General features: G+C 42.4%; 1 protein-coding gene across 9 annotated transcripts in view; it reads right to left on the bottom strand.

The window, feature by feature from the left end:
* KCNH7 (potassium voltage-gated channel subfamily H member 7) overlaps window positions 1-24425 on the bottom strand; it is a 567276-nt gene that overhangs the window by 364092 nt on the left and 178759 nt on the right. Inside the window, exon 1 of one of the 9 annotated variants that reach the window (XM_068245640.1) lies at window positions 3980-4060. The exons of the other annotated variants lie outside the window; for them this stretch is intronic. The gene's annotated coding sequence lies outside the window, so the exon portion shown is untranslated. Of the gene's footprint in view, window positions 1-3979; window positions 4061-24425 lie in introns of those variants that run through there. 9 annotated transcript variants of the gene reach the window in all.

Here is a 24425-nt window from a genome sequence, read left to right as displayed (position 1 = left end):
GACCTTTGGAAGAGAGATTATATACGGTATACACACACACAAAAAAAAATACAGAATTCTGTAATGTTTCAACCGATTGGACAACAAATAAGGATAACATCTTTGAAGCACCTTTTAAATCTTAATCATGGAATATTCCTTCAAATGAACCTGAACCGAGTTCATTTATTTAAAACAAACACATGATGCACCTGCAGATGAATATTACATACAGTGGGTTGCAAAAGTATTCGGCCCTCTTGAAGTTTTCCACATTTTGTCACATTACTGCCACAAACATGAATACATTTTATTGGAATTCCACATGAAAGACCAATACAAAGTGGTGTACCTGTGAGAAGTGGAGTGAAAATCATACATCATTCCAAACATTTTTTACAAATCAATAACTGCAAGTGGGGTGTGCGTAATTATTCAGCCCCCTGAGTCAATACTTTGGCAGCTGTAATTGCAGCAAAAGGTTGTTCTACAGTCTTTCAGGGTATGTCTCTACCAGCTTTGCACATCTATAGACTGAAATCCTTGCCCATTCTTCTTTGCAAAACAGCTCCAGCTCAGTCAGATTAGATGGACCGAGTTTGTGAACAGCAGTTTTCAGATCTTGCCACAGATTCTCGATTGGATTTAGATCTGGACGTTGACTGGGCCATTCTAACACATGGATATGTTTGGTGCAAATCATTCCATTGTTGCCCTGGCTTTATGTTTAGGGTCATTGTCCTGCTGGAAGGTGAACCTCCGCCCCAGTCTCAAGTCTTTTGCAGACTCCATGAGGTTTTCTTCCAAGATTGCCCTGTATTTGGCTCCATCCATCTTCCCATCAACTTTGACCAGCTTCCCTGTCCCTGCTGAAGAGAAGCACTCCCAGAGCATGATGCTGCCACCACCATATTTGACAGTGGGGATGGTGTGTTCTGAGTGATGTGCAGTATTCGTTTCCACCACACATAGCGTTTTGCATTTTGGCCAAAAAGTTCCATTTTGGTTTCATCTGACCGGAGCACCTTCTTCCACATGTTTGCGGTGTCCCCCACATGGCTTGTGGCAAACGGCAAACGGGATTTCCTATGCTTTTCTGTTCACAATGGCTTTCTTCTTGCCACTCTTCCATAAAGGCCAACTTTATGCAGTGCATGACTAAAAGTTGTCCTATGGACAGAGTCTCCCACCTGAGCTGTAGATCTCTGCAGCTCATCCAGAGTCACCATGGGCCTCTTGACTGCATTTCTGATCAGCACTCTCCTTGTTCGGCCTGTGAGTTTAGGTGGACGGCCTTGTCTTGGTAGGTTTACAGTTGTGCCATATTCCTTCCATTTCTGAATGATCCCTTGAACAGTGCTCCGTGGGATGGTCAAGGCTTTGGAAATCTTTTTGTAGCCTAAGCCTGCTTTAAATTTCTCGAAATCTTTATCCCTGACCTGTCTGGTGTGTTCTTTGGACTTCATGGTGTTGTTGCTCCCAAGATTCTCTTAGACAACCTCTGAGGAAGTCACAGAGCAGCTGTATTTGTACTGACAGATTACACACAGGTGCACTCTATTTAGTCATTAGCACTCATCAGGCAATGTCTATGGGCAACTGACTGCACTCAGACCAAAGGGGGCTGAATAATTACGCACACCCCACCTTGCAGTTATTGATTTGTAAAAAAATGTTTGGAATCATGTATGATTTTCGTTCCACTTCTCAAGTGTACACCACTTTGTATTGGTCTTTCACGTGGAATTCCAATAAAATTGATTAAGGTTAGTGGCAGTAATATGACAAAATGTGGAAAACTTCAAGGGGGCTGAATACTTTTGCAAGCCACTGTACTTACTACGCCATCAGTTTCTCTCAGGACCTCACCATTTTCTTCTAACGATGATGCCTTCCAGTTCTGACAAAATGTTGTCAGAAGAGAGATATATCAGTTGCTGTCAGTTATAACTAAAAGCACAACTGAGGAGTAAGGTAATGTCTATGTTTCCCTATGGCTCAAGTGGGCGATATTAAAGTTTAACAATGTTCTATCCAGGAAGCTGCTATGGGGTAATGGCCATTTTCAAAATGGAGGACAGAGAATTCCATTGATCACAGTGGACAAGCAGGATGCAAGAGGGGAGAAAGATTGTTGAGTAGACTACGACTAAATGGGAGGAATGTATGACGTGTGTATGTGTATTTTGACTTTTAATTTTAAGTTCAGATTTGCTTTAAAGTGAACCTTAATGAAAAAAAAAAGGTTTAGCTTATCTGGGGCTTCTACCAACCCCCTGCAGACATCCTGTGCCTGCGCCGGGACAAACCGATCCGCTGGTCCCCCGCAAGCGAGCCAGTTTTGTTTCGCTGTGCACGTCCTCGCTCATGCCGCCATTGCCCGCATGCGGAGGATGGTGACGTGAACAAGGATGCATGCGGCCAGGGCCACGTAGGCGCAGTGGCCGGAAACGAAACTGACTCGCTGTGGAGGACCGGAGGATTGGTTTGTCCCAAGACATCTGCAGGGGGCCGGTAGAAGCCCCAGGTAAGTTACATTTTTGTTTAGCTCAGTTAAGGTTTACTTTAAGCCATGTCTAACCTAAACCTCCCCCCACCTTGGGCTCTCTTTTGGACGTCTTTTCTGCCATTTTTTTTTCATACCAATAAAATCACATCCATTTAACATTATTTGTACTGTCTAGATCAGTGTTCCCCAACCCTGTCCTCAAGGCCCACCAACAGTGCATGTTTTGTGGAAATCCAGACAGGTAGTTAATCAGCTCTGCTGAGACACTAATTACCCCACCTGTGCATGCTTGTGGTTTTCTGAAAAACATGTACTGTTGGTGGGTCTTGAGCACAGGGTTGGGGAACTCTGGTATAGATCACAGGTGTCAAACTCCAGTCCTCCAGGGCCATATCCATGCCAGCGTTTAGGATGGACTGAGAAACAGAGAACAGTGTTCTGTCTGATGAGCCACACTTTCCTGATCCAGTCTCATCAATTAATTTGAGCTATGCCAAAACGTGTGAGGACCTCAGCCCTTGAGGACTGAAGTTTGACATCCCTGGTCTAGATGTGGAGCAGCTCCTGGAATTGGGTTTAGCGTTAAAGTGAACATCCGGACTAAAAATCTACTCAGCAGAACTGAAAAGGCTTGGTGTTTCTTTAACAGTTTCACAGCATCAGAACTTTGTTTTTCTTACCAAAGCATAATTTTTAGCTGCATTTTTAGCTAAGCTCCACCCCTCAAAGAAAACTGCCCAGGCTTTTTTTTCCCTGATGCTGTGCAAAGAATGATGGGATTTCCTATGTTATTCATGTTGCCTAGCAACTGTGAGGGGTGATCAGCACACAGGACAGTTGGAACTGTGTCTCATGCTCCCTGTCACCCTCTTTCAACCAAAAAGATGGCTCCCCTCATGAAATCAAACATTTGCCTGTTCTTTTAAAACAGGGTGGGTAAGAGATTATATTACCTATCTATTTTAATTAACATAACTATTGTAACTTAATGACAGTATGTTTGTTTAGGCTGAAGTTTCTTGGTCACTTGGTTGAGTAGTACTTTAGTGCGATTTGCTAGGAAAAAAAGCAAATCACACTAGGAAAAAAGCAAATAATGACTGAAATTGTAATGAGGGAGGATGACAAGGATAGACCACAATTCTTACGAGGGGAGGGGAGTAGTGTTTTCTTCAGGTGGCAAATAGACTAGAACCTGCCCTTAGGGTGTAATAGCATCCACCATTCGTGCGGAGTGCCAGTCAGACCAACCTTGTTACAGCCTCAGACACTCCTATCACAGACTATGGTAACTACAACCTCTGTTTATACCGGAGGATTTATCTTCAGTTATTTAAAAATGATGTCTAGCTCATTTAATTTGCCTCATGCTGTGGGGAAGATACAAACCTGTCATTCTTTCATCATTAGCCAGATTGACAAACATGAGCAAAACCCTGCAATCGTTAAAGATATAACGCAGTATCCGTAATTCCCATTATGCCACCTAACTGTTTACTACACCGTGTGCATTCAGGTTTTACCGCAAGGAACCTGGAGTGATCTTCTGGTATATGTATTTCTTACAGTGCCTCTCCACGCTTGTGTCAATAACTGTTGCCGTAGCAACCTCTGCTATTTTGTGTGTATGGATGACAGTGGAGAGTTTAATTTCCCTAGAGGGAGCAGTTATCAATTGTTGTTCCTCTTAATGCAAATCCAAAATATGGCAATAGCAAGGCTTGTAAATAAAGATGGACACTGCTGCTAAAATAGGTCAGCAGTGTGCACGCCTTGAATCTGGTTCAAGTGGACATCATACTAGATTATTCGTTTAAAGCATAAATATACTTAAGGTGCCAGTGTACTCACACTTAAACTTTCTTTCAATAGGGCCACAAAGCAATTTACTTTACTATAGGCAGTATCTGCAATATAAGCTGATAAACCATGCTTACGGTGATAGTCAACCAGCTACAGTGTTGCTGATCTTAAAGGGTAGCGGAGGTGATGTGGCAGGACTAGACTGATATGGTATGGTATGGTATATTGCTGAGCATACAAATAACTAGGCTGTTTTAATTTAATTATTTTTATACCTGAAAGAGTTAAACATCAGGTATGCAAGTGACCGTTTGTCTTCAGACAGGACCTAGTGGGTTGTGGATTATAGCATAACACTCAATGATAAGGAATTACAGCCATAAAAATCTTTCCTGTCTGAGAACAGATTGTGAGTGCAAGGGATAGATAAATAAAAGGTCAATAGTTCATATATTTTGGCTTAGAACTCTCTCAGACTGTGAAAAGTACTGTATCATTTAGTTGAGACAATGACACTTTTTTTTAGCTGATACATTTTAAAGGACTTACGAGCCCAAATCAGTAAAAAAAAGGTCTGTACCTGGATGAAGTTACGTAGCATGGATCGGTCAGGGAGGCCCTAGAGCTGCGCAGCCGCACTCGCGTCGGTGCGGACTGCGCAGCCGCGGCCTCCTCCGGCGGCCATATTTGAGGAGGCAGGAGAGCCCGACCAGGGCTGTGGGGTCGGGGTCCGGCCGGGGGAAGGATAAGCAGCGGGGACCCGGTGGAGCTGCACGGAGGGCGCGGATGGCGTCCTCCACGCCTTCAAACTTCATCCAGGTACAGACTTTTTTTTTTTATTGATTTGGGCTCGTAAGTCCTTTAAAAAAAAAGACTGGGGGATTAAAAAGAAAAGTAAAGACTGGGGGATTAAAAAGAAAAGTAGTTTTTAAGAGTAGGAGGATAGATTGTTTATCTCATCATTTTACATTGAATGGACATAAATGTGGAAATTCACATCCAAAATCCTCGTGTAGTGGAAATAGGCCCTAAAGATTCTTTCAAGGTAATGCTTTTGTTAATGAACAGAGGCAATACTGAGTTTCTCCTGTGTGGAGATAGGCTAGTCCAATACCCGATCGGTCATATTTTTACTACCTACTCTAAGTGACAGCAACATAGGAAAAAGGTAATTTACTGTACATCTACCTGTGGGAAAAATGTACACTGTATATGTACGAATGTTAAATTTTACAATTTTTTGGGATAGCGGCCCTTTAATTCTAACTTTGCTAACACTTTAAAGAGGAACTGTAACGACAAAACGTCCCCTGGGGGGTACTCACCTCGGGTGGGGGAAGCCTCCGGATCCTAATGAGGCTTCCCACGCCATCCTCCATCTGTCAGGGGTCTCGCTGCAGCCCTCTGTGCAGCGGTGACGTAATATCTACCTTCCTGGCTCCTGCGCAGGCGCTCTGACGGCTGTCGGCTCCGAAGTAGGCAGAAATACCCGATCGCCGTCGGGTCTGCTCTACTGCGCAGGCGCAAGTTTCCGGCGCCTGCGCAGTAGAGCGGACCCGACGGAGATCGGGTATTTCCATCTATTTCCGTGCCGAAAGCCGCCGCAGCGCCCCCGCTGGAGCCAGCAAAGGTAAATATTGAAGCTACAGTCGGCTCTGTCGCCGGCTGTTCAGAGGGCTGCAGCGAGACCCCCGTGGGACAGAGGACGGCGTGGGAACCTCATTAGGATCCGGAGGCTACCCCAACCCGAGGTGAGTAACCCCAGGGGAGGTTTTTGTTGTTACAGAGTCTCTTTAAAGCGGATCTAAGATGAAAAACTAACTATAATGTGTGTGTGTGTGTGGTGTGTGTGGTATATATATATATATATATATATATATATATATATATATATATATATATATATATATATATATATATATATATATATATATATATATATATATATATACACACATACATATATATATATATATATATATATATATATATATATATATATATATATATATATATATATATATACATATATATACATATATATATATATATATATATATATATATATATATATATATATATACACACACCGTATATATATATATATATATATATATATATATATATATATATATATATATATATATACACACACCGTATATATGTATGTATGTATGTATGTATGTATGTATGTATGTATGTATGTATGTATGTATGTATGTATGTATGTATGTATGTATGTATATATATATATATATATATATATATATATATATATATATATATATATATATATACACATACACCGTACATACGGCTTGTATGCGAGTCTGGTGCTGGCGATGGTGGTCCGAGCTCCCCGCACTGCCACCCCGCCCGTCCCCCCCCCCCCCCCCGCGGCCGCTGCTACCGCTGCAATTACCTGCCCGCCGCTGCTTCTTCTATTCCCCTCCTGTCCGGCTCCGTAAATCACTGCAGCGCTCTTCACGGCGGCTGCAGTAGAGAGAGAGAGCGGTTCCCATAGCAACCGCCGCTACAGGAAGCCGTGCTCTTCGCTGCTTCCTGTCTGATCACAGCAGCCACCGTGAAGAGTGCTGCTGTCCTACGGAGCCAGAGAGGAGGGGAATAGAAGAAGCGGCGCCTGCTAAGGTAAAAGCAGCGGCGGCCGCGGGGGAGAGGGGAGGCGGGGGGGCACTGGGGCACTACCTAGCGATACTGGGGCACTATACTAGCTATACTGGGGCACTATACTAGCTATATTGGGGCACTATACTAGCTATAATGGGCACTATACTAGCTACACTGGGCACTATACTAGCTACACTGGGCACTATACTAGCTATACTGGGGCACTATACTAGCTGCACTGGGCACTATACTAGCTGCACTGGGCACTATACTAGCTATAATGGGCACTATACTAGCTATACTGGGGCACTATACTAGCTATACTGGGGCACTATACTAGCTATACTGGGGCACTATACTAGCTATACTGGGGCACTATACTAGCTATACTGGGCACTATACTAGCTATACTGGGGCACTATACTAGCTATAATGGGCACTATACTAGCTATAATGGGCACTATACTAGCTATACTGGGGCACTATACTAGCTACACTGGGCACTATATTAGCTATAATGGACACTATACTAGCTATACTGGGGCGCTATACTGGGCACTATACTAGCTATACTGGGGCACTATGCTAGCTGTACTGGGGCACTATGCTAGCTGTACTGGGGCACTATACTAGCTGTACTGGGGCACTATACTAGCTGTTCTGGGCACTATACTAGCTATACTGGGCACTATACTAGCTATACTGGGCACTATACTAGCGATACTGGGACACACTAGGGGAATAAGGCGGCCAGCATTTCCTACCCCGGGCCTATATGGGGGTCAATCATTTTATACTGGTTTGTTAAGTAAAAGTGGGGGGGTCGGCTTATATGCGGGTCGGCTTATATGCGAGTATATACGGTGTGTATATATATATATATATATATATATATATATATATATACACACACACACACATACATTAATATATATATATATATATATATATATATATATATATATATATATATATATATATATATATATATATATATATATATATATATATATATATATATATATATATACATACATACATACATACATATACACACACACACACACACACACACACATTCTAAAGTTTGGATAGTTTACACAACAGATCTAGCTGCAAACCGCTTTAATAGAATATGATTATTTCTTCTTGTGATACAATGACAGCAGCCATGTTGTTGGTAGACATTACACAGAGGCAGGCTTATCTGTATCTTGAGCAATAAAACCTAATCCCACCTCCTCCTCCCCTCTGCCTCTGAAATCTCTGGCTAGTAGTACCTCCCCCTCCTCCTGCCCAGACTGAGCTCCCATGAGCCCTTGCTACTGTCTGAAAGTGCCTTGGCTCTCTGAAAACCTGTGGGAGTGGCTTGTTTAGTTTATAGGGAATTACAGTATTAAAGCAAAAACAAAAAAGTATTTGGCATGAGGAATGCCCTATAAACAATAGGAAAGGAACCCAATTATGCAATGTGTAAAAGTTCATCTCGGATCCACTTTAATTCCCCATAAATACAGTTATTTGCTTGTCTCCCAAAGTGCATCAGACAACTGCAGAAGATCCCCCAAGCATGTACCAATTTTTCAATTTGGACTTGAAGGATAGTGGCTTTTTCCATACTATGTAAATGTAACTATGATATCTGTATACAGATATTGGCCACTGTGGCCTAATGCATATTCAATTCAATAGTGAGATCACCTGTTCAGTAAGCCAGCACCTAATCAGTAAGGAGACCTTGGGCAAGTCTCCCTAATGCTTCAACTGCCTATAGAGTGCGCCCTAGTGGATGTAGCTTTGGTGTTTTGAGTCCAACAGGAGAAAAGCACAATATTGTACTATTTGTTCTGTGTCTTATCTCTTATAAGAAGCCAGGAGGTAGACTAGAGGGTATGGCATCTGCAGGACATGGGATATGATAGGTTAAAGAGGATCTGTAACATCAAAAGATCCCCTGGGGGGTACTCACCTCGGGTGGGGGAAGCCTCCGGATCCTAATGAGGCTTCCCTTGCCGTCCTCCGTCCCTCAGGGGTCTCACTGCAGCCCTCCGAGTATAATGACGTCAATATTTACCTTCCTGGCTCCTGCACAGGCGCTCTGACGGCTGTCGTCTCCGAACTACACGGAAATACCCGATCGCCGTCGGGTCTGCTCTACAGCGCAGGCGCAAGTTTCCGGCGCCTGCGCAGTAGAGCGGACCCGACTGAGATCGGGTATTTCCGTGTAGTTCGGAGCCGAGAGCAGCCACAGCGCCCCCACTGGAGCCTGCAAAGGTAAATATTGAACTGACAGTCGGCTCTGTCGCCGGCTGTTCGGAGGGCTGCAGCGAGACCCCCGTGGGAAAGAGGACGGCGTGGGAAGCCTCATTAGGATCCGGAGGCTTCCCCCACCCGAGGTGAGTACCCCCCAGGGGATCTTTTTGACGTTACAGAGTCTCTTTAAGAAGTTTCCAAGCCAGAGGCCCAGCCCCTATTCTACAAATGCCCACCCCCTGGTCTACATATCCTGTAGTTTGGATTTTGAAGTGTAAAAAACTGCCATGCAAGAAGTGCAACTTACACATGTAATAATTACCATATATCTGGATTCTCTATGAACTCCATATTACAGAGAGGCGCCCAATGCTGTTGGCGAACTTCTCATCCGCCATCTCTGGCACTTTTATTGGCCTGAGGAAGTGGGCTGTGACCCGTGTAATGCGTTGCTTGTGCTTAATAAACCATTTTTGTCTCATGAGATTGTCGTCATTGAGGTAAGCCACCTCACCCTTTACGTTTTTAGTGTTTTTATCTTTGTTTTAGATACACCTATGGCTTCTTTACCCTTTTATGCTCCATATTACAAAATATAGACCTGGACATGATTTGTGAAAACATTATAAAATCCATAAACTCTTACGATAAATAAAACACTTTGAAAATCCTGTAAACTTGCTTCATTCCCGTATACATTATAGCTATATAAGCGGTCGTATCCATTACAAAACGCACTGACCTACGCTGTATTTACAATGGGGAGTTGCCTTATCGCTGTAGCAAATGCATCAGCAGATAGTGTGCAGAATAGCGATGGGAGTAACTGCAAGGATTAGCGAACCATTAGTCACATCTAGTTCTCATGGGGAGAATAATAGGCACTAGAGAGAGGACTCCTTACATAACCAGGAAACACTGTAAACAGTCACGGAGTACACTAGCAATTAGTTAAACAGCTGAGAGGTGCAGTAAACTCGACCAATAATAGCACCTACAGTTGCTGAAAGGAAACAATTAGCCTTTGTTTTCTATATCAAAGGATCGGTTCATAAAAACAGAGGTCTGGAGACCGCAAAGAGAGATGAAGGTTACATAATGAAATATTAACGTTACATTCTACTGGATTGCATGTTCACCTCAGTATCTTTTTGCTTTTCATTTTTACAAAGTCTTTGCCTTTTGCATGCTTGCTAATATACTTGGGCAGGGGCCACACTTGAAAAAAAAAAATAGGCGTGTGCATTTGGTAAATCGCGTACGAAAAGGCACAAGGGCCCATATGCAATTCACGTTTTCTCCTAGGTAATCATTTTTAATCTCTTTAAAAATCACTCTTCAGCATTTCACAATTAAAAAGGTACTATCTACTTAATTTGCTTGCTTGCTGAGGGTTTCAAAGGCATTTTATTGACAAGGGCCCACCATATGCAATTAACTTTTTTCTCCTGAGTTTTCAACTAGGTGATATTTTTATACTTGTCAATAAAATGCCTTTTGAGCCACCAGAAAGCAAGGAAATACAAAAAATTATTTTTGATAGTACTTTTTCACCTACTTTTTGGTATTTTTTTTTAGCTGAAAAGCGCTGGAAAGTTATGTGAAATAGAAGATGAAAAATTATCTCCTAGGAGAAAAAAAACTTAGGAGAAAAGTGAATTGCATATGGGCCAGGGTGTGAAAATATCAAATTGGAGAAAACCTAGGAGAAACCGTGAATTGCATATGTCCCTGGGGGTACTTACCTCGGGAGGGGGAAGCCTCTGGATCCCATTGAGGCTTCCACCATCCTCTTCACCTTCCAGGACCTAGCTCTGGCAGCCCCCAATCACCATGTGCGGCAATATTCACAATCTGCGCTCCCGCGCATGCGCAGTACCAGCTTTCCGATTGGCTCAGACTTGGGTGCCTCACTCCTGCACAGCAGAACAGACCCTATCCACCAGAGCTGAACAGAAAACTGATACTGTGCCTAAATATTGCCGCACGTGGTGTTTGGGGCTGGGTACTTTTTAACTACATTATATTCCGCATAATATGCATTGAAAAAACACAAGTCTGAGCTATTGGGACAGGTGTCCCACTTATTTGGAAATAGAAGCGATTTGCGATTTTCTAAAATCACAAATCGCCGCCCTTCTTTTGTATTTTAGCGGTGATGCAATTTTAATGCATTCAGGTGCAATTTGTGTTTCGCAATTTTGCTGAGCATTAAATTCAGGTGGCAGGTCTGAATTTTTTCGTATGCGATGTGCGATTTACATTTCAATGCAAGTCAATGGCAACACATAAAAATCCCAGAAAAATTGTGTTTTCCATGAAAAATCATGCACAATGTTTAAGTTATTTTGCTAAATCTTATCTTCAGCTCAAAAACATTTCTTACATCCAACCTTTTGTCATTCAGGACACAATGAAAATGTTAATACATGCTCTTATAATATCTCATCTGGACTATTGTAACATACTACTTGTGATCTATCAACTAACAGACTGGAACCGCTCCAATCTGTACCGAACTTAGCTGCCCGTCTCATTCATCTTTCTTCTCACTCGTCCTCTGCTCCTCCTCTCTGTCAAGCGCTTTATTGGCTGCCAATTAACCAGAGGATCCATTTCAAACTCTTAGGCCTGGAACCCACTGCAAAACGCAATCGCTAATCGCTAGCGTTTCGTATGAGCAGTTTGTAAGAGACTCCTTGAGAGTTTTAGGGAGCGATTTTTAAAAGTGTATCAATTTGCCAGCGGTTGTGTAGCGATTAGCGTTTTAAAGTCTGATTGGTCCTTTCTATTAATTTTAATTTTGTTACAGTGTACATTAACTTCAAAACGCTAGCAAAATCGCTCCGTGCAGGTTTTGATTAGCGATTACGGCATTGATTATATACTTTACATTGAAGTGCAAACGCTAACAAAATGCTGCATGTCCTGCGTTTGCGATTTTGCTAATCGCAATCGCTTCTGTGAAATTTGCACCATCCATTTACATTGGCAGAGCGGTTAGGGAAATCGCTAGCGATTTCTCACGCTCCCTAAACGATCAAAAAATTGCTCTAGTGGGTTCCAGCCCATAGGGCTTGTTCACACTTAGGCCCCAATCACACTAGAGCGTTTTGCCGGCGATTTCGGCAAAACGCTCATGCGCTGGCGCTTTTTAAAGCGCTAGTGCAATAATAACACCTATGGACCCGTTCTCACTTGTGCGATTTGCGTTAATCGCTGGCGATTAACGCAAATAGCCCACAAAAAAATTTGTATCCTGCACCACTTTCAGGCGATTTCCCGGCGATCACGTTTAGTGCTTTAGAAGCGCTAATCGCGATTGCGGAAAATCACCCCAACTGTGAATGGGGATTTTTTGGCATTTATCGCCCCAAATCGCCAGAGCAAAACGCTAGCAAAAGTGCTAGCGTTTTGTAAGTGTGAATGGGGCATAAGGCCAGAAACCCACTAGGAGCGATTTTCTGAGCGCTTTGAAAACTCTTGCTAATGTAATGTTATGGGTGTGATCCCACTTGAGGGATGTGATTTTATAAAAATCCCCATAGCATTGCATTAGCAAGAGCTTTTTCAAATCACTAGTGATTAGAAATCGCTTCTAGTGGGTTTCTGGCCTAAGGGTGTTTTTGCTATTTTTCAGGCGCAAGTGATTTTCGAAATTGCTCTAAAAACGCTTGTGCAATGATTCCCTACGAGAGAGTTCATATCTGAGCGGTTCGTTTCCGATCAGCAAAGCGGTGCCTGTACCTTTTTTGAGGCGATTCTGCCTTAATGGCAGGTAAAGGAAAAACGCAAAATGCTCACAAAATCGCTTTGTGCATCGAATACATGCGGGTTTTTAAGAATAAATACATTATATTTAGTCTTTTCCGGGTCAAAGAGTTCACTTCCTCACTTACGTCAGGGAGTAAATTAAATAAAAAACACTCTGGAAAAGCGCTTAGAAAACCGCTTTTACTAAAAACGCACCGCCCACCCAAGCGCCTGGAATCGCAAAAAAAATTGCTTAAAAAAACTCCCAAGGCGAACGCTAACACGATCGGGACGCAATGTGAGCAATGCCTTAATCCTGACCTACAAAGCTCTCCTCAATCACTCTCCTCCATTTAATCTCCTCACTAGCTTTCATATACAACCATAATCACAATCTTATGCTGGGAACACACGATATGTTTTTCCCGTTCGATTCTCCGCTCTATCATTTTTTCCGCTCAATTCTCCACTCGATTCTCTTATCTTCCGCTTATTTTTCTTATCTTTTTTCCATTCACTTCTATGAGAAAGCGAGCAGTAAAACAATCTAAAGGAATATCGGACATGATAGAATTTATCAATCAAACGCCTGTATCTAACGGCAAAACATATTGTGTGTTGCCAGCATTAGATCTGCACACAATCTCCTTCTGTCCTCCTCTAGAATCACCTCCTCACATTCACGTATACAAGATTTCTCATATGCCTCACCCTCCTATGGAAATCCCTTTCAAACACGTCCGTCACTTACCAACCTTTGAATTCTTTAAGCTCTCCCTCAAAACTCATGTTTTTTCAAAAGGCATACACTAACTTAGGCCATTTCCCCTTCAACCTCTGGCCAAATTGTACTCCTTACTAAATATAACTTAACACATTGCCTCAGGTATACATATTGTACATTGCCCTACCTCGTTTTCCCCTATTCCTTTAGATTGTGAGTTTGCCAGGACAGGGTTCATGTTTTGGAATTTACTATATATTTTGTTCATCATGTTACATATGTCACTGTAATTATTAGGCCTACCAATATATTTTGTGGACACCCAGGGGCGTAACTAGAAATTACTGGGCCCCCCTCCAAAACTTTGGATGGGGCCCCCACCCCCCCTCGCTTTCTGCACAGGTAAACTAAGAACCAATGTTATTCACTTGGCTAGTGTACACTTGAATGTGTTTTTCCCATGCAGGTAAAAGACGGCAATGAAGCACTGTACACATTTTTTTCTATCAATTACATTAGCTTCTCTGATAAAATGTGCATGTTTTCACACAGACACACATGGTGTGCAGAAAACACATACAAAAAAAACGACAGACTAGTGTGCTCCCAGCCTCAGCTTATTACACTCACTCTGTCCAGCTCTGATGGAGCAGGACTGGCTCTGCAGATTCCTCCAGCATCACTACAGTACACAGCACTTGGTGGAGGGGAGGAGAGGTTGGGGGCTGGGCGCTGTACCCAGCTGCACACTGAATAGGGACGGTCTACAAATCTTTGTCTGCAAAACTTCGTATGATTCCTCATCAGTGGCTCAGCAGAAGCAGTCATTAGAACAAATGTGTATAGTACAGACTTTTTTTGTCTCTGTGCCCTTAGTTGTCAGTCTCTTAGGACAGGGAAAATAAACGTATTTCCTACGGGGGCCCCCTGCGGCTTCTGGGCCCCCCTGCAGCTGCATCCCTTGCAGGGTCTATTGTTACGCCCCTGTGGACACCATTGTCTGTATTATGTACCCCATTTTCAGTTTCTTACTCTGAACAGCACCATGGTATAGGTTGGTAGTTTATAAATATATTTTCATATAAATTAACTGCATTGTTATGCACGGAAAATTACAAAACAAATATTCTCAAACAAAAAATAAATTGCAATTATGAACACTCCACATTCACTGCCAGTGCCTTAGACTACTTTAATTACTCTTGATTATTTGAACAAGCCTGTTTTCATGTTATTTTTATTTTTATACTTGCACATGGAAATAATCATATTTCTGTTATTTGTATTGCTAATTAATAATTACCGCTAGCGAGAAACGCGTTAGCGTTTCAGCACAGTGTACGATGCTTTGCCTCCAAGCTAAACGATGTCTAATAGAACTTTTAAACATGGAAATTTAATTCAACACGTACAGCTCAGATGCCCCGATTACAACAAGGATCAACAATGCTAATGCGTTTCTGCTGTTGTGCTGAGATACTATCGGCATTTGGATGCCGAAATGGCAAAAATCTTCTAGTGAGAGCTTTACTGGCAAGGTATTATCTCCGTGCATTGGTACAATAGACGGTTTTATGTCTTATTTTAATGGGTAAAATTATATTCTCTCGCAGTGCTCCTTCCCAGAGGTTAAGCAAATTAAACTATACCTAAAGTGAAATATAGCCTAATGAGATAAAAATGGGTATGGAGAGAATGGCTCCTAATTAGTACTTTTCTGAAATCCCATCTTTTCCTTTTATGGGTTATTATAGGCTTCAACTTTCACTTTCTCATTGGCATCTACCCAGAGTACATGTTTAAATTTCACACCATCTTGGTGAGGAGATACGGCTATGCAATGGTATTTGCAGAGGTGCTTTCATTGTAATCTGGTCATTGCAAATGTGCAAATATGCGAGAGATGTAAGCATGTCCAGACACAGTTCTCAAAACACCATATGATAACTTAGGCTAATTATGGGGGGGGGGGAGACAACTTATACTGGGGACACCTTTATCTATCTATGCGTAGGGGGAACTACTTATACTGGGGACACCTTTGGCTACCTATGGGGGGGGGGGGATACTTATACTGGGGACACCTTTGCCCAGCTAGGAGTGGGGGGGGGGGGGCTACATATACTGGGGTTTTGTTTGGCTACCTATAAGGGGGACAGCTTTGACTTCCTATGGGGATGGGAACTACCAAATATGGGTGACAACTTTAGCTACTTATGGGGAGGTGGGGGATGGGGGATGCTAGCTATATTGGGGGACACCTTTAGCTACCTACCTATACTGGGGGACACTAGCTGCCTGGGGTCACAAAAACCACCCCACCTTTCTTAAAGGAGCCATTGCCTAAACTATGCAGAATATATCTGTCAACCAGGACATACCACTGGAGTCCTGAACAGTGGCCACAATCTTAGTAATAAATAGGAAGGTGGTTTTGTTATAATAAACTGCAACCTTTATAATGTGGCTAGTTTGAGCACTACTGTTATATAAAACAAAACAATCAGAAATACCAACTGACATCCCCGGATCCTCAGGACGCTGAACCATTTTCTTTTAGGAAGTCGAAACAAAGCAATTTTTCACTTAATATCCACGGCCCCCGAGAGATAAATATAATGTATTGCTCATCGACCTCCTTAGGGACAAGAGCAAACGCAAGTTTAATGTACTCTCTCTAATCGCAAAAATCCATTCACCGACAGCAATTTATAATAAGTACCCATTTGACGTCTCTACAATACTTGCTGACACAGCAAAACCGAGTTCTAAAAATACGCAGATGACACACTTTCCCCTAAGTGGCAAGTGCTGTATTACACGCCAAACAATCTCAGCAAATGGCTTTGGAATATTTTGTTCTTATTTTAAAGCTCCAGCGCAGTTTTATATATACCATCTATTACTTAAGTATCAACTGTGTTTAAAGGTCACCTTTCTTACCTTTGAAGAAGGCAAATTACACAGAGCGTTGCTTTTTAGTAGGACGACTTTTCGGTCTCTTTTAGTCCCCTATACTTTCCTAGTGGTTTTGGGTCAAGCTGCATGGTTACTCTGTTGTACAGGTCAAAGCCCTATCCCATAGAACCATATCAATCACTGACATGCACTGAGTAGGGCCAATAGTCCGAAACAGGCCCTCTACCTATAGGGTTGATGTGACTCTGTAAAAATGTATAAGCTATAGGCTTGCTATACACCAGCAGTTCTGAATGTTAGTCTGGCTTCAGAAGCTTTAAATGTCACCTTTCTAACATCCAAGACCGCTGGTGTATAGCAAGCCTATATCTTGGGGCATAAAGAGATCATTTGAAAATTCAGAAGTGATGCTGTAACGATTGTGGAATTCTCTCTGTGACCGAATAAGCACAGATGAGGAATGTATGTATGTCCACCAATCTAGCCGCCAACCTGCGACGGTGGACACACAACAGAAGAAACCAAGTGAGAACGCGATCGCAAGAGAAGCGATTGTGGAAGAGAATGAGCACAGGGACAGAATGTATGTATGTGCCCCAATCTAGTCGCCAACCCGCGACGGTGCACATACAACAGCAGATATGAAGTAGGAACGCAATCGCGAGAGAGACGATTGCCAGAGGTGACACAAGGCTACAGCAAGGCAGAGCACGAGAGTAGCAAAGGCACAGCAAATCAAACAATGAGAAGATGAGGAAAATAACAAACGCTAACTAAAAGCGATCACTGCACTCATTCGCAACAGTGCACGCGTTAAGCACAACAGAGACAAGCACGCCTAACTAACCACCAACAGACAAACAGGAAACAGAGGACGCGAGCACTTGCTTAACGGTTACCTCACCGAGCCTCCAGCAAGCGTTCGTAGCAGACAAGACAGATACACAAAAACAGGAATAAGTGAGAGATACGATCCACTGCTCTTTCCGCCAGAGCGAGTGCGATCCAAGTATAGAAACAGAGCGAGCTGGATCCACTGCTCTTTCCACCAGAGCAAGTGCGATCCAAGTACAGCAAGAGAGATGGAGATCAGACGGATCCACAGCACTAGCGCCAGGCGAGTGCGATCCAGGCAAGACAGATCAGAAGAGATAGCTGGTAGCAACCGCTGCTCCAGCTGTACTCCAAGAACAAAGATCAGAACGACTTCCTGTCGACCACCGCTGGGACACGACAATCGCAACAGACAAACAAAACAGATATGCAATCCTAACTGCACTAGGGAACCTGCCTAGAGCAGTCCCAGGAATTACTCTAGGCTAATCTTCAAACAATGAGCAAGACTGACACTCAGGAGTGTTTCACAGGACTAACCCTTATGACCAGCCCAGGTCTGTGATATCACATGGTATATATAGAGCAAGCCTACAAAGGATGTGGCTAGGCAATCTGCATGACAAACGTATGCAAATTCCTCAGCAGCAACAAGCTGCAAAACTGACAAAAGGTCTCTCTTCCAGAGACCTGCAGAATGCAGACCTGAACAGTGGTCAAAAAGCTGCCTGCCTCCGCAGGCAGCTGAGCGGATCCTCACAGATGCATTGTGGATTAACACAGTTGCTCACTTAAAGTGTACCTGAGACACAAATATAAATATATATATGTGTGTGTGTGTGTGTCTGTGTGTGTGTGTGTGTGTCTGTGTGTGTGTCTGTATAATATATATATATATATATATATATATATATATATATATATATATATATATATATATATATATATATATATATATATATATATATATATATATATATATATATATATATATATATATATATATATTTAGTAGCTGATTGCCCGGCGTTGCCCGGGTATGTATTTGGCTGGGGTCGGCTCCACCCACTTTTTCTAACCCTAACACACAGTTACTCAATGACCGAGTTTGTGAGCTTTGTGGTCTTTGGCATCAATAATTTGCATTGAAATGAAAAAATCTGATGGGCTGTTTGTGGCTCCGCCCCCTTTTCCGAATTTGAACCCCAGTCACCCAGTGACCAACTGTACCAGGTTTGAGGCCTGTGCCATTAACAGTGCAAGAATGGCAGCAATTAAATATTCCCTTGAAAAGCAATAGGTGAAGCTTTATTCACTTTTGTAGGCTCCACCCACTTTTCTGAATATTAATCCCAGTCACCCAGTGACCAACTGTGCAAAGTTGAAAAACCCTGCCATTAACAGTGTAAGAATGGCTGCAGTTTACATTTTCCCAGTGAAATTTGTATTTGTCTCCACCCACTGATGACCCAGCGTTGCCCGGTTATGTATTTGGTGTTGGTTCCGCCCACTTTTTCTAACCCTAACGCAAAAACACTCAATGACCAAGTTTGTGAGCTTTGGGGTTTTTAGCATCAATAATTTGTATATTCCCATAGAAATTAAACAAATCAGATTAGCCGTTTGTGGCTCTGCCCATCTCCAGCATTTGAACCCTGTCACTCAATGACCAACTGTAGCAGGTTTGAGGCATCTGCTATTACCATCTGCTATTACCAGTGTAAAAATGGCAGCAATTTAAATATTCCCCTTGAAAATCAACAGGTGAATTTTGATTGGCTATTATAGACTCCACCCGCTTTCCTGAAGATTATATATCTCAGTCACTCAGTGACCATCGGGGCAAAGTTTGGGAACCCTGCCATAAACAGTGTAAGAAGGGTTGCAGTTTATATTTTACCAGTAAAATTTGTTTTGGCTCGACCCACTTTTTGTAACCTGGACACACAGTCACTCAATGACCAAGTTTGTGAGCTTTGGGGTCCTTGGCATCAATAATTTGTATTTTCCCAAGAATTGAAACGGTTTGTGGCTCTGTCCCCTTTTCTGAATTTGAACCCCGAAGACTAACTGTACCAGGTTTGAGGCTTGAGCCATTAACAGTGCAAGAATGGCAGCAATTTTAATATTCCCCTTGAAAATCAACAGGTGATTTTGATTGGCTTTTTTGGCTCCACCCACTTTTCTGAATATTAATCCCAGTCACCCAGTACTCAGCTGTGCAAAGTTTGAGAACCCTGCCATTAACCGTGAAGAAGGGCTGCAGTTTACAATTTCCCAGAAAAATCTGTTTTTGACTCCACCCACTTTTTGTAACCTTGACACACAGTGTGAGTGTGTGTGTGTGTGTGTGTGTGTGTGTGTGTGTGTGTGTACTCAATGACCAAGTTTGTGAGCTTTTGGGTTCCTGGTATCAAAATTGTGTGAATGGAAGCAGTTTATCCAGAAAAGCAAATCTGATTGGCTGTTTGTAGCTCCGCCCCTTTAGTGAATTTGAACCCCAATCACTTAATGAGCAACTGTAGCAGGTTTGAGGCCTCTGCCATTAACAGTGTTAGAATGACAGCAGTTTCAATATTTCCCTTGAAAATCAATAGGTGAATTTTGATTGGCTTTTGTAGGCTCCACCTACTTTTCCGAATATTAATCCTAGTCCCCCAGTGACCAACTGTGTCAAGTTTGAGAACCCTGCCATTAACAGTGTAAGAATAGCTGCAATTTACATTTTCCCATGTAAAATGTTAGTTGTTTTTGGCTCCGCCCACTATTTCTAACCTTGACATACAGTCACTCAATTACCAAGTTTATGAGCTTTGGGGTCCTTGGCATCAATAAGTTGCATTTTCCCATTGAAATTAAACAAATCTGATTGGCTGTTTTTGGCCCGCTCCCTTTTCAGAATTTAAACCCCAGTCTCCCAGTGACTGAGTATGAATCGCAGCAATGTAAATATTCCCCTTGAAAACGAAAAGGTGAATTTTGGTTGGCTTTCCTGAATATTAGTCAAAGTCACCCAGTAGCCATCTGTGTCAAGTTTGAGAACCATGCCAATGGCAGCACGGTGGCGTAGTGGTTAGCTCTCTCGCCTTGCAGCGCTGGGTCCCTGGTTCGAATACCAGCCAGGGCACTATCTGCAAAGAGTTTGTATGTTCTCTCCGTGTCTGCGTGGGTTTCCTCCGGGCACTCCGGTTTCCTCCCACATTCCCAAAAAAACATACGGATAAGTTAATTGGCTCCCTCTAAAAATTGACCCTAGACTACAGTACTTACACTACATAATATAGACATATGGCAATGGTAGGGATTAGATTGTGAGCTCCTTTGAGGGACAGATAGTGACAAGATATATAAATATATATACATTGTACAGCGCTGCGTAATATGTCGGCGCTATATAAATACTAAATAATAATAATAATAAAAATAACAGAATGGCTGAAATCAATCTAAAAAATCTGATTGGCTGTTTGTGGCTCCACCACCTTTAGTGAATTTGGACCCCAGTCACCCAATAACTGACTGTATCAGGTTTGAGGCCTCCGCCATTAACAGTGTAAGAATGGTAGCAATGTAAATATTACCCTTGAAAATCAATAGGTGAATTTTGATTGGCTGTTTTAGACTCCACCCACATCTCTGAATATTAATCCCAGTCACCCAGTGGCAAATTGTGTCAAGTTTGGGAACCCTGCCATATAAATAATGATGTTGTTGGTGCCACCCACTTTTTCTAACCTTGACATACAGTCATTCAATTAGCAAGTTTATCAGCTTTGGGATCCTTGGTATCAATACTTTGTATATTCCCCTTGAAAAATAAACAAATCTGATTGGCTCACCCAGTGACCAACTGTACCAGGTTTGAGGCATCTGCTATTAACAGTATAGGAATGGCAACAGCTTAAATATTCCCTTTATAAAACAAAAGGTGAATTTTTATTGGCTGTTGTAGGCTCCACCTATCTTCCAAAATCTTAATCTCATTCACCCAATGACCAACTGTGCAAAGTTTTAGAACCCTGCTATTAACGGTGTAAGAATGGCTGCAGTTTATATTTTCCCAGTAAAAGTTGTTTTTGGCTCCGCGCACTTTTTGTAACCTTGACACACACACACACACTCAATGACCAAGTTTGTGAATGTTCAGGTTCCTGGCATAAAAAAATGTGTGAATGGAAGCAGTTTATCCACCAAGGAAATCTGATTGGCTGTTTGTGGCCCCGCCCCTTTAGTGAATTTGAAACCCAGTCACCCAATGACCGACTGTAGCAAGTTTGAAGCCTCTGCCATTAAAAGTGTAAGAATAGCAGCAGTTTAAATATTCCCCTTGAAAATCAATAGGTGAATTTTGATTGGCTGTTGTAGGCTCCACCCACTTTCTTGAATCTTAATTGCATTCACCCAGTGACCAACTGTGGCAAGTTTGAGAACGCTGCCAGTAACAGTGTAAGAATGGCTGCAGTTTACATTTTCCCATTTAAAATGAATGGCTGAAATTTGATTTGCTGTTTTATGCTCCGCCCACTTTTCCTGGATTTGTAACCTCGGTCACCACCTGTGCCAAGTGTGGGGACTCTGGCTTGATTACTGTGAGAATGGCAGCCTATTACATTTTTTCCATTGACTTGAATGGGCGAAATCTGATTGGCTGTTTGTAGCTCCGCCCACGTGTGCAGGGGGGTCGCGAGACCCCCAGAACATATCATCCCAGGTAGTAAGGGATCTGTGTACCAAGTTTCGTTCAAATCGGTCAAGCCATTTGAGTGATCGCGGCACATACATACATACATACATACATACATACACACACACACATCCGATATTATAATATATATATATATATATATATATATATATATATATATATATATATATATATATATCGATATATAGATATATAGATAGAGATATAGATAGATATAGAGATATAGAGAGATATAGATAGATAGAGATATAGATAGATAGAGATATAGATAGATAGAGATATAGATAGATATAGAGATATATAGATAGCTAGAGATAGAGATAGATAGATAGATAGATAGATAGATAGATAGATAGATAGATAGATAGATAGATAGACAGACAGACAGACAGACAGACAGACAGACAGACAGACAGATACTGTATGAAGACCTCAGCCGTTTAAAAACAGGCTCTAGGTCTAACGCTTGCCGCCATCGCCACATGCGCACTCATCCACCTGGCTCCCTGGCCCCATCCTCCTGTCCCAACGGCTGTCCGTGCTGCGCACATGCGCAGTAGCAAGAGACGCAGACACAGGGACAGTTGGACGCAGCGACATTAGGGTTTTATTATATAAGACACACATACATACAGTGGCTTGCAAAAGTATTCAGCCCCTTGAAATTTTCCACATTTTGTCACATAACTGCCACAAACCTGAATCCATTTTATTGGAATTCCACATAAAAGATTAATACAAATTGGTGTACACGTGAGAAGTGGAACAAAAATCGTACAGCATTCCAAACATTTTTTTACAAATAAATAACTGCAAAGTGGGGTGTGCGTAATTATTCAGCCCCTTTTGGTCTGAGTGCAGTCAGTTGCCCATAGACATTGCCTGATGAGTGCTAATGACTAAATAGAGTGCACCTGTGTGTAATCTAATGTCAGTACAAATACAGCTGCTCTGTGATGGCCTCAGAGGTTGTCTAAGAGAATCTTGGGAGCAACAACACCATGAAGTCCAAAGAACACACCAGACAGGTCAGGGATAAAGTTATTGAGAAATTTAAAGCAGGCTTAGGCTACAAAAAGGTTTCCAAAGCCTTGAACATCCCACAGAGCACTGTTAAGCGATCATTCAGAAATGGAAGGGGTATGGCACAACTGTAAACCTACCAAGACAAGGCAGTCTACCTAAATTTACAGGTCGAACAAGGAGAGCACTGATCAGAAATGCAGTCAAGAGGCCCATGGTGACTCAGGACGAGCTACAGAGATCTACAGCTTAGGTGGGGGAATCTGTCCATAGGACAACTATTAGTCACGACTGCACAAAGTTGGCCTTTATGGAAGAGTGGCAAGTAGAAAGCCATTGTTAACAGAAAAGCATAAGAAGTCCCGTTTGCAGTTTGCCACAAGCCAGCTGGGGGACACAGCAAACATGTTGAAGAAGGTGCTCTGGTCAGATGAAACCAAAATGGAACGTTTTGGCCAAAATGCAAAACGCTATGTGTGACGGAAAATGAACACTGCACATCTCTCTGAACACACCATCCCCTCTGTCAAATATGGTAGTGGCAGCATCATGCTCTGGGGGTGCTTCTCTTCAGCAGGGACAGGGAAGCTGGTCAGAGTTGATAGGAAGATGGATGGAGCCATATACAGGGCAATCTTGGAAGGAAACCTCTTGGAGTCTGCAAAAGACTTGAGACTGGGGTGGAGGTTCACCTTCCAGCAAGACAACGATCCTAAACATAAAACCATACATAGTAATGTGTTAGAATGGCCCAAAGTCCAGATCTAAATCCAATCGAGAATCTGTGGCAAGATCTGAAAACTGCTGTTCACAAACGCTGTCCATCTAATCTGATTGAGCTGGAGCTGTTTTGCAAAGAAGAATGGGCAGGGATTTCAGTCTCTAGATGTGCAAAGCTGGTAGAGACATACCCTAAAAGACTGGCAGCTGTAATTGCAGCAAAAGGTGGTTCTACAAAGTATTGACTCAGGGGGCCAAATAATTACGCACACCCCACTTTGCAGCTATTTGTAGAAAATGTTTGGAATCATGTATGATTTTCGTTCCACTTCTCACGTGTACACCACTTTGTGTTGGTCTTTCACATGGAATTCCAATAAAATTAATTAATGTTTGTGGCAGTAATGTGACAAAATGTGAAAAACTTCAAGGGGGCCGAATACTTTTGCAAGCCACTGTATATAAAATTTAGACACACACACATATACCTGGGGCTTCCTCCAGGCCAGGTCGGGGCCAGTCAGCACAGGCGCAGTCTGGCCACATGTGCTCCCACATTGCACCTCGTCAGGGGG

The sequence above is a fragment of the Hyperolius riggenbachi genome, chromosome 7 (genome assembly GCF_040937935.1).
Source record: "Hyperolius riggenbachi isolate aHypRig1 chromosome 7, aHypRig1.pri, whole genome shotgun sequence".
In the NCBI taxonomy this organism is placed as follows: domain Eukaryota; kingdom Metazoa; phylum Chordata; class Amphibia; order Anura; family Hyperoliidae; genus Hyperolius; species Hyperolius riggenbachi.
The sequence above is the reverse complement of the archived record's forward strand: the minus strand, read 5'-3'. Positions and strand labels throughout refer to the sequence as shown.